General features: G+C 35.3%; 1 pseudogene; it reads right to left on the bottom strand.

Moving 5' to 3' along the window:
* Positions 1–12,604: 12,604 nt before the first annotated feature.
* Positions 12,605–13,838, bottom strand: LOC140502415 (ornithine decarboxylase pseudogene; annotated as a pseudogene).
* Between the last annotated feature and the right edge of the window lie 475 nt (positions 13,839–14,313).

Genomic DNA, 14,313 nt, shown 5'->3' with positions numbered 1-14,313 from the left:
AACCTTCTATAGTCTTATTTTTTTCCCCTATTTTGGGCATTTTCCCAATCAGTTAGTAGACTTTTGGGTCCTTTGTCAAGAGTAGGGTATACTCTGGGAATCTGTGCAATCTCAGTTCCTCCAAGGTGGCACTATCAAGCATGTACTAGTCTGGAAGTGGAGAGGGATTTTTGTGCCCAGAATCTTAGCAGTTACCTCTCCACAGCCACCTGGCCTCCAGTTTTGCCAAGTCAGCACTGGGGGCTGATTTTCAGATAAACTAGGTGGGCAGGGCTGCCATTCAGTGTGAGACAAAGACCAACTCCCTTAGGGCCTCCACACAGGGCTGAGGCAAGACTCAGCTCTTCAATGCCCCCAGAGGTTTTTATGCTCTAGTAATGGTCTGGTTGCTGTGCCTACCAATGTGGCCACCTGCCTATATGGCCTCTGTGGTGGCTGCCTTAGGCTGGAGCTATGGAAAGCCCTTCTCCCTTCCTGGTCAGCTGTAAAAACCCCATCACTGACCCTTGGCACCTGTAGGTTGAGGGATCTGCAAACTGCTGCTACTGGGACTGGGGATTCCGCAAGTGGAGATTCCACCCTTAAGGGCTGTTCAAGAGCTGCACCGCTAAGGCTGGGCTAGGCTCCACTCCGCATCTGGTGCAACAGATGTTTCCTGTGGGCCTTTCAGGTCACCCTGGGCTGGAAATCTCCTCCACTCTGTTGTTTTCCACTTCTGCTGCTCCAAAATTTGTTGAGAGTTCCTCTGTACAGGTATTTTTTGGGCTGTGTGTGGAGACCTTTTGTATGTGTGTCTTTTTACTCCACCATCGTGGCTCTGCCCCTTGTTTTGCTTTGTTTTTTTGAAGAATGATAGCTAGACCCTTTTTTGGGTCATACCCATCAGGTTATGATTTTTAAATCATCTCTTCTAAGTCTGTTCTACAGGTCAGCAGGGTTTTTTTTTTGTTTTTTAATATGAACTACCTCACGTTTTCTTCTCTTTGTTCCATTTTTTGCCTTGGTTTTAAAATTACTTGATATTTCATGAAATCATTAGTTTCTATGTGGCCCATTCTAATTTTCAGACATTTTTTTTTGGAAAAGATTTTGTACAACTTTTTAAAAGCTATTAACTTTTTAAAAATAATTTTCTTCTGTAGCCACCATTTCTTCTTCCATTTGTTTCTGAACTGCTCTCATTTTTTTTGTCAAATACATTTTTCACTAACTAAAAAATAATCTTACTTTGACTCTTGCAGGAATTCTTATTGGACTTGGGTTCAAATTAAATTTTCCTTTGAGGCTTTGTTTAGAGTTGTGTTCTAGCCATACTTTTCTTCTGAATTTATACCTTGAGAATCTGCCAATATAATACTAATTTATGTTGGGATTGCTTTTTATTTGTTCTTTTTTCTAATTTACTTCTTAATTTTAGTTCTTACGTTTGTGCTAGGCTCCAAGTACTTCTAGTAGAAATATCTGTCTTGAACATCTCTCCTTTTACATCTTTCTATCTTTTTCACGTCTTAGGTTAAGAGGCTAAAAGCCTTTAGTGTTCCCAAAGTGATGTGATTGGGATGAGATTTCTTTGCTGTACTCCTGGTCTAAGATCTGCAAGTTTCTGACCCACACCTGAATCTGTTCATCTGTTTCTCATTATGTGTTTCAATGGATTGCTAATGGACTGAGTCACTATTATCCTATTAGAAGATTCTGCAGTTTCAGAATAAATGAAACCCAGGCTAACTTTGATCTGGGACTCCTGCCCTGCTTTTCTTCCATTCTGGTCTGGAATCTACAACCAAGTCCATACTTTGCTGTTAACATCAGACCCATATAATTACTGTTTACTTCCAGATTTGTTTCTTGCTCATAACATTTTTACAGCCTACTAATAATTGCTTCTCTCTATTAATTTTATTTATAAGATGTCCTTTTCAGTCCTTCGGGGGATGGGATAGTAGGTGACTAAGCCACCCTTTACTATAGAATTTCTTCAGATTAATGTGTTTGTTGCCCTGGTGCTGAGTCTTGGCTGGCTAGCTTTCTGTCTCTAAGCATTGTGTAGGAGGTATGGTCCTCTCCTAACCAGCTCCCAGTGTCTACAGAATTCTCTACCTATCTCCCCCTACCTCTCTGACCTGTAAAAGTGATGAGCTGTGATGTTTTCATGGCTTCTCTGACTAGATTTCAGTCTAGTACATTGACTAAATCTTTGTGGAGGAGTTTTGGTGAGAGTGGTAATCTGTACTTCTTCTTCCTGCTCCACCATCTTGATTTTACCTCCCTTTCCCAGTCATCTTATACCCTCCTCCCCCATCATATACTCTGATAAACAGTAATATTGACTTTCTTTCATTCCTCGTACATTATATTCCCTCTCTCAACTTTAAAAATTTTAATTATTGATGATTTCTATTCCTGAAAATCTCTCCCTCCTCACCTATACTTCCTGGCTTCCTCAATTTCCCTGAAGTCCCAACCCAAAGCTCTCCCCTACAAATACCCTTTCTTGGTTCTTCTTAATGGTAATGCCTTTCATCTCATGAATATCTCATCATACATATAAACGTGTTTTTCATAGTTTGCATTTTATCTCTCCCATTATTTTGTGAACCCCTTGAGAGTAGGAAAGCTTTACGTTGTTGTTTTGAAGTATCTTTCTTCTATTTGTATCCTCAGCAATTAACATAGCTCCAAGAACCTAGTAGAAATTTGTTGACCTAACCTGACACAATATCACCTCTATCTTGTATTTCACTTGTGATTTTGTCTTCTTGAATCAAAGTGAAGAACTTTATTTTTTTTCTTCTTAGACTTCTTATTCTTTTTGACGCTTGTAGCAACATGGAGAAATGGATAGGGAATCAACTTCAGAGAAAGGATTCTCTGCTGATAGGTACTGACTATTACCCTGGAGCAAATCAATTAAACTATTATTGCCCCAGGCAACTCTTTAATACTGAAAGTTTCAGACAATAGCAGATGTGCATTACCTACATAGGAAATGGCAACCATAGATTGAGGACCTTCTTCTAGCACCCAAAATCCAGAAAATTCTATCATTCTACTTTGTCAATAAATTTTTGAATCTGGACTGTTTTATCACATACTTGTTTGAGGATAACCTTCTCTTTGACTGTTATCTTCATTTTAGTACCTCTCTTCAACAATTTTTGTGACTAACTGTTGTGGTAAACTATAGAATTGAGAATTTAGGATTACATTAAATTAACATGTTTTTCCACAAACAATGTCAATTCAACCAAGATTATAAGAGAAGTAGAAATTCTCTAGTCAGTATCCCAGATAAAGGACTCATTTCTAAAATATATGGAGAACTTAGTCAAACTTACAAAAATACAAGTCACTCCTCAATTGATAAGTGGTTAAAGGATATGAACAGACAGTTTTCAGATGAAGAAATTAAAGCTATCTATCATCACGGGAAAAAATTCTCTAAATCATTGTTGATTAGAGAAATGCAAATTTAAAAAAAAAAACTCTGAGGCACCACTTATCAGACTGGTTAATATGACAATAAGGGAAAATTATAAATATTGGAGATGTGGGGAAAATGGAATATTAATGCATTGTTGGTGGAATTTTGAAATGATCCAACTACTCTAGAGAGTAATGTGCATGCTTTTTAACCCAGCAATACCATTACTAGGTTTGTATCCCAAAGAGATTATAAAAAAGGGAAAAGGACCCACATGTCCAAAAATATTTATAGTAGTTCTTAAGAAATGGTAAGCAGTTAGACTTCAGAAAAATCCGGCAAGACTGGCATGAACTGATGCTGAGAACACTGTACACAGTAATGCCACATTGCTTGATGACTGACTTATAGACTTAGCTCTTCTTGGCAATACAGTGCTCTAAGACAATTCCTAAAGTTTCATGATGGAAAATGCTATCTATATCCAGAGAAAGAACAATGGAGTCTGAATGTAGATCAAAGTATACTACTTGCCCTCTTTCTTTTTCTTCCTCATATTTTTTTCTCTTTTGTTCTGATTCTCCTTTTACAACATGACTAATGTGGGAATATGTCTAATATGATTGTACATGTGTAGCCTATATCAAAATGTATGCTGTTTGGAGAGGGGTAGAGTAGAAAGGGGGTAAATTTGGATCTCATAATCTTATAAAAACGAATGTTGAAAATGAAAAATAAATAAATAGATTTTTTAAAAAAAAGAATGAGAATTTAGAATTTCGTCATTGGGTACACCATAAGTGAAATTTCCTCATTTGTGGGGCCTTCTCAGTTGTCTTTATTTAGAAGTTAACACACCTTTGTCATGCTAAAATGTAGAAAACAAACATATTCTGATCCACAAACCCACAGAAGAATCAATTCTTGAATTATTCTACCTATTTTTTTTCTCCTTGTTGCTAATTTTCAGCTCTCTCTCTATCTTTCCTAATCATTTGGCTCTTTCTTCCCAATAGGATGTGAGGTTTAATTCATTTCAGTTGGCCTACAATTTCATAATCCATCCAACAATAGTTATTATTTTTAAAGAGTTCAATCAATATTCACATGAATGACCCTCTTGTTTTTATTTGACCAATCTTCCAATTTGCATAGTGTGAATCTTTATTCAGTTTTAGTCATCATATACATACAAACTCTAAAATTCTCTCGTTTGATGTCAATCACCTATCTTTTCACCTTTCCCATTGTTGTAACCCTCCTAAATTTCATCTGTGACTTAATTGATTTTTCTTGTCTCTTAATCTTTTCTTAGTCTTCAAAGTTTATCATCCTCAGTCCAATTTGGGTACACTCTATTGATAACCTTAACCACAGTATTCCCTATTATAATTTCGCACTGCCTCTCACTCTTGTTTCCTTATCTTTCTGCTCTTGCTTCCTAACTAATCTCAACCTTAACTTAAAACCTACATACGACTTTTTTATTCCTATGGAAAGAAGTTTAGAAAGCTGACTTGATAGTCAACTATAAAAAATATGCTTATTAAAACTTGGACCAGTTACTGGATGACAACCATTTTTATGTCTTCTATACTCTGTATTTGATCATGCTGTCAGGAAACTCATCATCTTACAAGATTACACAGAGCCTGGAACCTCCATATAGACAGTACCTTTTGCCCCTATTCTTCTCTGTCTTCTGACTGGAGAGGGTGGATGGTGGAAAGGAGAATTCTGGAGGGTCCTTTGTCCATCCTTCCAATCATTTCCCACCAAGCTGCATTCTTCTGGATTTCATAATGACCTGCTCCCCTCACTATTTATTTCCTTTTAAGTGTGGTCTTCCACTATTAGATTGTTAGCTCCTTGAGAGCAGGGGTGGTCTTTTGCCTTTCTTTATACCTTAAATGAAAGTTTGATATGTAGTAGTCAACATGTTTGTTGATTGACTGATGTACTATCCCCATGCTCTTATCTGAACAGATGATGTTAATTTTTAACTGAATGAAAAAATTAAGTTTATCAGTTACAAACTTATTTATTCCTCCTTCCATTGTTGTTGACTCATTTCAGCCATGAATGACATTTTGTGACCTCATTTGTGGTTTTCTTGACAAAGATACTAGAGTAGTTTGAATTTCCTTCCCCAACTCATATTACAGATGAGGAAACTGAGGTAAACGGTTAAGTAATTTGTCCAAGGTCACATAGTAAGTATCTGAGTCCAAACTTGAGCTTAGGTTTTTCCAACTCCAGACCTGGCATTCTATCCACTATGCCACCTATGTTCTCCTATCCCTTTCTATCATATCTCAAATCATTTCTCTCCCTTCTTCTACCCTTTCTTCATTGCTATTGTCTAAATGATAACTTGACCCTCCTTGCTGAAGTTTACTACTTGCAGTGTCTTTCCTTCCCCTCTTGAGCTATATTTACTCCCTTGATTGTGTATTTTCTCCTTTGGTTGTACTTTATGCTCTTGCCTGTGCCCTCTCTTCCTCATATTCAATCCTTTTCCCTTTCTGCTAACTCTTCCCTTGGGTATACTCAAGTATTACTATTTTAAAAAAAACAATATGTACACTTACATACAACTCCTCCAAATACCCTCTACTTTTTTACCTCTCAAGCTATTGTACCTTTATTTCTTATTCCCTTACATTGCTGAATTTGAGAGAACGTAATCTATGCTCCCTAAACCCATTCCCTTATCATTAGCCCTTATCCCTATATATTCTGACCTTCACTTTTAGCTTTTCGTTGAAACTGTTCTTTCCAAGGCTGCTAAGGGTATAAAGTCTAATGTCTTTTTCTCAGCTGTCATCTTCCTTGAGCTTCTCATAATATCTGACACTTGATATGCCCTTTTGTGTGGTATTCTTCTCCTTTGGCTTCTTTGACAAGCTTCTCTTCTGAATATCCTCCTACTTATTTTACTCCTGCTCAATATCTTGCTGGGATTCATTATCCTTTTCTTACTCCATAATTCTAGATATACCCCAAAGCTTCATGTTTGACCTTCTTATCTTTTTAACTTCTCTTTCTAGATGATCTCATCCACTTTTATGATTTCAGTGATTACTATGCTAATAACTCCTACACATATCAAACATCAATTTGTCTCCTGAGCTCTTTCTGCTAGATGTATTCAAATGTATGCCTCACCAGCATTTCAGATTGAACACATCCAACATTGAACTTATGGTAACTCCAAAGTCAGACCTTTTTCTCCCAATATGTTGATTTCTTTCGATAGAAGGACTTTTCCCTCAGTATCTTTATTTCTTTTGATAGAAGGACTCCCAATCATTCAGGCTTGAAACTTCATAGTTTGACTTTCCTATAGCTTAGGGGTTCTTAACCTAAGGTTTATGGATGGGTTTCAGAAAGTCTGACAATTTGGATGAGGGGGGAAATTGCATCTTTATTTTCATCAACCTTTACCTGAAATTAAGCATTTCCTTCATTATAACTTTTAAAAAATATTTTAAAAAGAGATTCATCAGACTTCCCAAGAGATCTATGACATACACAGAATCAAAATATAAAGAAGCCCTGGTCTAACTCATCCTCATATCCATTCAGTTACCAGTACTTAACAATTTTCCCTACTCTGCATCTTTGACATCTTTCCTTTTTCCTTTTCAATTACCACCTTTTTGACCCACTTGAATTACTCATTATCTCTTATTCAGACTATTGAAATATCTTCCTTGATGGTAACCATGTCTCCAGTCTTTGCCCTCACAATCTCTTTTTCCCATAAACTTCTTGCACACATTATTACCCATCTGACCACTCTCATGATTTCCAGAAATTCATTACTCTGCAAGATGAAATCATCTCTGAAACTCAGACCTCATCAACACCTCCTCTGCAGTTGGAGGCTAATTGGTGAGGAGAGTTGACTTCTGGGACTTTCTCCTAGATCCTCTATTTGAGAGAGCACTCAGGGGACTAGTTCATTATTTCTTACCTAGATACTCTCCTAGACATCATGATCTGCAGAAATTCTTCATTCTGCAAGACAAAATCAGCTCTGTACTTCACACCTCTTCAGATCATTTCCCACCCTGGAATTCAAGATTTCCATCATGCTCCAGAGTACCCTATTTTTCCCTCTTTCAGCAATTTTTATGTATTGTCTTCTCTGATTAGATTATAAACTCATTGAGGACAAGAAATATCCTTTGCCTTTCTTTGTTCCTCCCAACATATAGCATAGTGTCAGACATAAAGTAGACATCGTCTAACTCTGAATTATTAATCAATTAGTTTTATTAATTAGTGAAAAATATTTGCTAAAATGCAAAGATCTCACTATGTCATTATCTCTCCACAAAAAATCCTTCAATGACATTTTATTTCCTATAGTGAAAAAATATCAGCTCATTAGCCTAACATTTTATACCTTAACATTCTGGTTCCACTGAATTCTCCAGTCTTATTTCATATTAGTCCATATTTTAGGCAAATCAAATGAGTAGATAAATCCTAATCTCATCTTGCCCCTTCACTATTTGAGGTAGCACCTTCTATATGAAGTATTGCAAAACCAAGGAATTCTGGATCTGAAATTTCAGTTTGTGGGTTAGGCTTTGCTCTGCTCTGCTACCATGTAACTTGGCTTAGTCAATTAACTTCTTGAGAACTCAGTTTTCTTATCTGCAAAATAAGACAATTAGACTAGCTAACTTGCTAAAGACTCCTTCCAACTCTAAATATTTGTTTCTGTGCCTTCTCAGATTCTTATAGTTGAAAGTGATCCTTCTCTTGTCACATTTGCATTTAGTTTCATTTGACTATTTCTTTTCCTTTTAGTGTATTGTCCTTGAATAATAGTTCAAAACTTTCTTAAGTTCTTATTTGATCAGAAGTTCCCTGTGGGCAAGGCTACAATTTTTAACTGTATAGTCCCTGGGTTTAACAAAGAACCTTATGCATAATTGGTGTTCAATCAATAAACATTTAATAAATGAATGTTCTACTGACTACTGGTTTTCTCCAATTTCATGGGGGAAAGCAATTCAAATAGAGAACAGAAATGTACTTAGCTCTTTTGTGTAATATTTTGTCTTTGTTGTTTTTCATGATTTTGTGATTCAGAAGTGAGGACTAGAACTGAGCAATTAAAACTTGAAAGAAATTTAGCAGGAATGATAGTTCTCCAGATTAAAATTGATTTCTTCTCATCTTGTCACACATTCCTCTTATACATGTATTATATCCCAAAACAGATTATCTTTATCTGTATATAAATCTTACTTCCCCTATAACTAAGGCCTAGAAACTATGCCATGTTTGTCTTTAGATCTTCCTCAAACCATAAATACAATGGATGGCAAACAGTGGGCATTTAAAAAGAATAAAATTTTATTCCTTCATATTTTAGTAATTCAAAAATTCGTGGTCATTCAAATAAGTATTGTTTTTACATGGTATTTTAGGAAGAGAAAAGAAGTCCTTTTCAAGGACTTGAGAAGTCTTATTTGCACTTAAACAAGGTAATTATAATGTAACTATAAACTCTTTCTTAATTTATGTATCTTTCTTATCTCTTTAATGAGTCAGAACTACTAGAAATACTTCATCTAAGGCAAATTACAGTATGCACCTGAAATTAATAAAACTTTCTATGTTTTAGAATATTTTGTAATTTACATTTTTTCCATGCTTTTTCAATTGATCAGTACTAGAAAACTATTGCAAATTTAGTATTTTCTTCTTCTACTTGCTCTGTGATATAGAATCTAACACCTCAAATTTTTATACTGTGCAAGACAACAAGTGAGATCTAGGGAGCTTTTTCATGACCTAAATTTTAGTGTGAGAAGAATGGATTAGGACTAAGGGGATAAATTTCAGCCTAAGTTACTAAGAAAATATTATATCATAAATAAGGAGCAGCTATGAAAAAAGCAATCTTAAAGAATATCATCAGAGAAATATATGACTAGATAAAAGTAAACCAATCACTGATGGAGAGCAAGAGATAACCAATGGACAGTCTATAAGTTAGCTATTATCAATGTCATGTGGAGCAACTGAAAGAACTTGGTTAGACCAAGAAAGAAGATAGGGAAAAGATTTGCTGACAGTGAGCAGGCAGGATTGAATAGGTTGCTTGATGTTCACATCACTGGGCAGAATATCCACATCATGGCATTGTTTTGCATTTAGATCATACAGCAATAGGACATTGAGACAGATTCCCGAAAGGCAGGCAGACAGGACCAAGAGACTAAAGTCTGTCACCAGGAAAATGAATGATCCAAAAGATGACTGGTCACATAGCTTGTGTTTCATTGTTAAGAAACTGTCATAAAAAAGGAAAGAAGGTCACAAGAATACTGAAGGGTCCTTTTATGATGACCTTTTGGGAAGACATGATTTAGTCTCACAGGATTGGATTAAAAAAAACAAAACATAATTTGCATATTGGAGGGAAAATCTAAATAGATAAATAAAATCTGTTTGAATATTTGAGCACAATCAATTCAATACATATTCAAAATGCAAAAAGGCATAAAAATTGAGCTATTCTGTACATTATGATTATCAGTAGTAATAATAACAATAAATAGAACTTAGATTTTTTTTTCTAAGCATGAGTTTTGATTTCCTAGGATTATAGAATCACAGGATTTGAAAGGCGAAGTGATCTTAACATCTATGTTGTCCAACACCCTCTTTGTATAAATGAGCAGAGACTCAGAGAGGTGAAGCAGTTTGTTGAAAGATTTACTGATAGCCAGTATTGAAGCAAATTTTTTAACCAAAATTGCCTGATCCAAAACTAGGGATCATTCTGTCCTCTATCCTAACACAGTGTACAGTGCCTAGCACATAGGAGACATTGGTTAATTATTAGTATTCTAGTAGGTTCATTTTATTATAATGTCTTCATACTATCTAAAGTTCATCTTCTTGGCAGATATGTAAATCATAAAAATATTCACCTACCTCTGAATAGAAAGCCCTGTCTCACCCCATAGTTAAAAACATATTTTTTGAATGAAAATTCAAGAGGATTCTAGGCCTCAGTCAGCTAACTTAACAGCAAATTCTTAGTGAGGCATCTAAATTCTGTACTGATACATGACTCACAAAATTCCACTCAATTTAATTTAAACATGTGTGTCTATGTGTGTGTGTGTGTGTATGTGTTTGTGTGTATGTATTCTTTAAAGAAACTTTTTTATGCAATTCACTGTAACAGACAGTAAAACTACAAAATCTCCATCTATAAAGTGAGGAAGTTGGAATCAATGACCTCTAAGACTGTTCTGTCATTAAATCTATGTATCTCATGAAAAATAATATAATACTGGCCCCCAAAGAGCTTATAGTCAAGCAAAAATGAAACAGAATAAAGGATATTTAACCTCCAAGAGTTCAACTTGTGGGTTAAAAAAAGTTAAACTGTCAAATGTGATTTAAGGATTTGATGTAATATGTTGTAATTAGTTGGATGAGATAACTGAAAAAAAGGAACTTGTGAAAGCAATATAAATCATGTTTTATATCCTGAGGGTAAAAATTGTCATTATTTCTTTTCTAAAGACCAAACAGTTTTCTGCAGTGAAAGATACTTGGGGCTTGTCTTTTTTTTTTTTTCACTCCTATCTTGATGTTATCATTAGAGTTTTGTGTATGGCAGTTTTGGAAATCTAAACCTATGTTACTTACAAAAACAACTTTGTTATATGTCTGCTGCTTTTACTTCTATTTCAGTAACCTTATTTTCAGAAGCAAAGTAGGAAAAAAATAGTGTTTGACTTCAGTTCAAAAGCCTGACAGTTAGTCACACTTAAGTGCTTGCATCAAAGGAAGTGTGTAGTTAAGGCTGTCAAGAAAATTCAAGAATTGTCATATAGCTTTGGACAGGTAGTGATGGGGGCAAAGATAGTATGGGTAACCTTGCACATTGGCATTCCAAAAATCGAGGTACATCATAAATGAGAACCTTTGGCAGAGAGTGTAGCTGAAACAAAGAAAAACAAAATGCTACACAGAAGAAGATTTTTTTAATATATTATTCCCAGTGGTAATTTGAAAGACTGTCTAATTCACTTCCTGGGTTTAATAGCTTCTAAAAGACATTCAATTAGTTAAAGTAGGTTTGAATATTCTTCTCAAAGAAGATTCAATGTACACCTGAGAATTACATATTTTTAAAACCTCCTTGATCTGAGAGACCCACAAAATTTATTGTAGCAAATGACAGTTTGAACAACCAACCAGTGGTCTGATGCATAATACAAACAATGGTTAGACACCAGTGCCAACTTTAGGTTGTCATTCAATACAGAGAGAGATGGTGTCTTCAGTCATTTCAAAGAATAAACTGTGTCATCCAAAAGGAGGAATAATGTGAGATCATCATTACTGTGTACATTGTTTGCATATTATACCACGATTAAAAATTATAATAACTTATTAGTCATGAAGTATGGAGTTACAAAATAATATAGCAAAAACTGAGTTATGATTAATAGAAACCTTACCTTGTCTTGACAGGACTTTAGAAATGACATCATTTTATAATATCAGACAAACTTACATTTATGGGAATAGATTTTTCCTCAGAGAAAATAGTAAAGTATTCATGGACAGAGAAAATGATGTATTAGTTTATCCATAATGATAAAACAGCACATGAAAATGAATGAGAAAGTTTTATAGTTTGACAGCTTTTTTGAAGAACCTTCAGGTTTTTTGAAAATCTCTGTGATTGAAGGTTTAGCCATACCATTCATTCTCTTCTTTCTAATGCAAAGAAAACCACCTGTGTGCCTGCCACACAGTAACTACTTAACAAATGGCTTTAATTCATTTTTTATTTCAATATACTTTTATTTTAAAACAGATTACAATACCTTTAACCTCAACTCTATTGTGCAGTTGGATAAGTTACAAATGCTTGCTTAGCAAGTGAGTGGCAATCTTTAGAAGTACACTTGAAAAGTGAAAAAAAGTACATATAAAACAAAGATTCAAATAGTTTCCATAGGAATACAGGTAAGAGTGACCCCATCTCTTAGTCTTCCATATTGTTGCATTTGAACTAACTCTATTCCTAAAACATTTTTAGAAACTCTAGCAATAATTAAGTTAATGATCTCCCCAAATGCTCTAATTCAAGTTAAACTTGCTATTAATGGCTTCAAATAGCATCTATATATTAATACTAGCTGAAGTACAGTTTCTTAAGATATGTTCCATTCCACTTTCCCAAGCATAAGACAACGGCAAAGTGTTGATATCCTGATCCTCTACTTCTGCTGGAAAACCTTGGTTCTTGATTTGTTGCATGCATTGCCATGCCAGCCCAGACATCAGACTATAGATAGCGAGCCTCTGGAATCCATTGAAAGTAGAAGGAAAAGCAGCAATATACATGTCTTTCACATGCTTTCTCTGTAAATCCCAGCATTCATCAATTTGATCATTTTGGTCTCCATATGCTAGAAAAGTAATACTTCTCGATACTTCGGGTCTCTTTTGGAGAATACATTTAACATGTGTATGTTCAAACAGGATGCAATTAAACGATCCTTATACTCCATCATTCAGTACATAAAATTTTGGTCATTTGCCTCATCTTCCTCATCAGAACCTATCTGTTCCCTTAATACAAAATTTTTGGCAATGATGTTAATTGCAAGTGTGAAAGCTTATGCAACATAGGATTTGTTTAGTTCAGCTATGATCCTCACTCCAGAGTCAGAAGGAAAATCCTTGTCCAGTGCTGTTTTGGTTACATTTGAGATCTCTTCAAACTTAAGCTTTACCTCTTACCAACAATAATATCAAGAAGATATATGTTGAAACCAAAATCCACCTGCAGATGAAAGACATATTGGGCATCAGAAACTGATTAGATAAAGGTTTCTGGACCAGTACAACCACTTCCCATGTGGAAATTGACTTCAATAACACCAATATTCAGTTCCTTTGCCCACTCAAAGAGTAGCATACTAGTTTTGAGCATGGACTAAATTTAATCCTTAGATGGCAGACAGCTTTGGAGTCATCAGTGACAATCCTCAGTACCAGCTTTGCCTTTGAATGAGCTTTTGCAACTTTCATTAACTCTATTTTACTCTCAAAAGTCATTATTTGTACACCATTATTGGCAGCATACTTAATTTGTAACACTTGTTTACATGTTTTCTCATAGATTATCCTCTCTGGAGGCACCCCAAGACTCTGTACTAATTGTAATTAAGCCTTGCTAGAGCAATCAAATCCTGCTCCCATTAGCAGCAAGTGTCTTCACTATAGCTCTGTCATCATTACATTTAATAGTATAAAAAGTAGTTACTTGAGGAAAAACTTTGTACCATATCAGATGCTTCTTTGGGAGATCACCAAAGTCAGCAATATAGAAGTCATCTTTATCATTAGAAGAAAAATTTCATGAATCCTTAGCAGTAAATTTTTCTTGGTGTCCCTCTAAAGTGCAACAAAATAGAAAACTGATATGGAATTTAAAAGCAAGCTATTTCCAGCTTTATACCTAAGGTGGTTCTTCAGGAAGACAAACTTTTTTCAAATACAAGGCTACAATTGTGCCTTTGGTGCAGTTATTGCTCTGGAAATTCTCTTAAAGGTCATGGACAGAATGGATAGACCCCTTAGAGATGCTCAGGATAAATGGAATTCAACAGCTACAGTGTCTTTCCCCTCCAAACTCTGCCCTCATTTGTCTGCCTCCTAGCCAGATGATCTTTTTAAATTCCCTTTATATGCTTCATCTAGTCACATATGCTTGAGAATTACTAACTTTCAATGAGACCTGGCCTAATTTCTCACCTTGCCATACATTTGCTGTTTATATCTGTTGAAAGCATGGAGTCCTGGGTACTTGACACAGGGATAGA

The sequence above is a fragment of the Notamacropus eugenii genome, chromosome 4, assembly GCF_028372415.1.
Source record: "Notamacropus eugenii isolate mMacEug1 chromosome 4, mMacEug1.pri_v2, whole genome shotgun sequence".
Taxonomy (NCBI): Eukaryota; Metazoa; Chordata; class Mammalia; order Diprotodontia; family Macropodidae; genus Notamacropus; species Notamacropus eugenii.
Note: the sequence above shows the minus strand (reverse complement) of the source record. Positions and strands in the feature narration are given on the sequence as shown.